The sequence below is a fragment of the Pseudonaja textilis genome, chromosome 1, assembly GCF_049901715.1.
Source record: "Pseudonaja textilis isolate UNSWEBS1 chromosome 1, rPseTex1.2, whole genome shotgun sequence".
NCBI lineage: Eukaryota > Metazoa > Chordata > Lepidosauria > Squamata > Elapidae > Pseudonaja > Pseudonaja textilis.
The window spans coordinates 111,843,737-111,846,611 of record NC_141990.1 but is presented as its reverse complement, the minus strand read 5'-3'; positions in this window follow the sequence as shown (position 1 = coordinate 111,846,611).

The window sequence follows — 2,875 nt, the reverse complement described above, 5'->3', positions numbered from 1 at the left end:
CTCATTAATATTGACATTTATCTATGCAAAAGAGGCCATTAGTCCCTTGGATGTTACCCTGAATTTCTATGAGACCACCAAGAATATTACTGATCTTACTGTGATTCTGATTGGTTGACCATTTCTAGAGAAGGTAAAAGTGGTGTTGAATTGCCTCCATCTGTATACAATCTGCCCAACATTGGATTTGTGTAATCCAAACACTCTAGAGATAAGGAACACTTTCCAGCCTAGTGAGCAACAACTTGTTTTTCAAAGGTCCACAGAAATCTCCTTTCAAACCATAATACATTTCCACAGAGCTGTGTTGAAAAGATCAGACTTTAACAGTGAATATCCATATTTTGGATACATAAGGCACAACCTCCCACACTCACACCTTTAACATCCCATTGATTGAAACACCTGACTGTAACTCCCCCATCAAATAAACCAAGGGTGTTCAAATTTGGCAAGTTTAAGACTTGTGGACTTCAACTCCCAGAATTCCCAAGCTAACATGACTAGAGGAGGAATTCTGGGAGTTGAAGTCCACAAGTCTTAAAGCTGTCAAGTTTGAAGACCCCTGAAATAAACTGATAATTGTAGAGAGGTTCACACACTTTTGCTGTCCTATAATATGTAGCTTGGAATTACTTTGCTCAATAAATAAATAGTGGTTTTGATTCATTTGTTGATTTGTTTATTTAATTTGTGTGGAGAACAGATCATATTTTAGGTCACATTTATGCAGAAATATTGGAAATCCAAGAGTTTACAAACTTTGAAGCATCATTGTGTATAAGACTCCATGTAAGGTCCAACACCAATTCTATTGTAGTTTGTTTGTATTTCGTATTTCTAAATAGTCCATCTCCCTCAAAGAAGGGCTCTAGATGCCTCCCATTCACCAAAAAGGCATTGTTGAACACTAATATCCAAAGTGGGACAGAAGTATGGAAGAAACATTGAAAAACAATTTTTTTTGACAAACCTATGTTCATATAGAAATCAAGGGCAATATGTTTGGACCTGAACCTGTATAGCAGACTGTCCTGAGAATCCGAATTACTCTAGTCGGAGTTTGGAATTTAGATTCAAAATAAAGAAGCAAAACCAGAGTAACAGATGCAGAAAGCACTTAGCAAGATTGATAACTAAGACAAAAAGCCTTTATTTTGCTTATTAGAGAACTGATACAAATGGCCAGTCATTGTACCTATTGGCCCAGATTAGGTCTCCTTGTTCCGTGTAGTATACTGGTAAACAAATAACATAATAATTTTGAATTTTCTCTTGATTTTTTCCCAAAATTGTAAGGATTGCTTTCTGGAACATCAGTACTCTGGTTTTTTATTTTATTATGAGTTGTAATTATTCAAATAAATATTTCAGAAAAAAATAAAACCAATTGTGTTTATACAGGGCAATATAATTTAATCCAACAAAGTTATATTTTGGGATAAAAGTCTTAAGGATTTGCACACTGAAAGAGAAGAAAAATTAAGTGCTGGGCAAAGTTTTAAATTTGATTTCAAAAAGTGCTCCAGAACACATAGGGGCATGGACTATGGTAGGCCCGTCTGCAGTATTTAAAAGGAACTACATCTTTTCCTGGGATCAGATAGCAACTGTATGGTCCTAGAAAAAGATAGATACTTTACATAGCTGCTGAAATATACTACATTTGTGCCACTTACATATTCTGGAGAATCTTTTTGGAATTAAATCTCTAGTAGGACATGTTCTTAATATAAAAATATTGACAGGTTGGTGAATGGAAGATCTGCTAGCCATAAAAATGGAAAAGGAAATGGACATACTGCAGTTATTTGCTTCACAATATTGTAATTTTAAAGGTCATATACATAATTTTTAGGAACTATCAAATCTACTGAGATGTGCAGCTTTTTGTATTATGCCTTATTTTAATATCCCAGTCAAAATTTGGAAACAACTTATTAATTCAGTGCAAGATGTTGACACTGGAATAAAATTCAGATGATCACAATTACTAAAAACCATGTTCTGTTTTTGGTAAATTCAAAAGTTAGCATTCAAGTCTAATCACTTATACTGTGGGCAATTTTTTGCAATTTTACAGAATGGTGTGAAAATATATCCACTGCCTTAGCATCTTGAAACATTATCCTCAACAAGAAAGATATAGAAAGGTTTAGAAGTCTTGCCTTATTGTGTTTGTAGTTGTGGGTTCAATAATTAACAAATAGAAAATCTATATAGAAAATCTTTATACTCTCTTCACATGGAGTAAGTCTCCTTTAAATTTATTTTGTACAAAACATTACATATTGCTCTTTTCACTCTATAATTTAGCTTGTCACCACTACATCTGCAATTTGATGCAAAGCCAGCAGATAGTCCTATGTTAGCAATGCATCATAAGGACAAGAGCACAGCACAGAATCAACTGGTACATCATAAATGCTGAAAGAAAATGATCCTGTCTCTTTGTTTTGAAAGCATGATGCAGCTAGATGTCTAGATTAAGTCTAATGAAGGCACACGTTAGTTATCTCTCTTAAAACAGAGAAGAAATGTAAACATTATGGCACTGGCTCACTGTATTCAGAATAGTTTGAACACAAACATAATACACAAGTACAACGTATACATGGTGAAGTGTTTTTTGTTTCATCTATATCAGAGTTGAGTGTTGTTTTATTCCTTAAAGAAGGAAAAACGTGGGAAAGAGTGCTGGAAGAAGTCCTGCTTAATTTGTTGCATATGGCCAAACGTGTTATAAAATGAAGTGCATGCTACTCAGAAACTAAATGGACTATTCTGATAACTAAATCAGATTAACTCAGATGCCAGAATCTGTCCAAATGTTTGCCCACAAGCAAATCAAAAGATTCAATCTAATTTCTTTTGT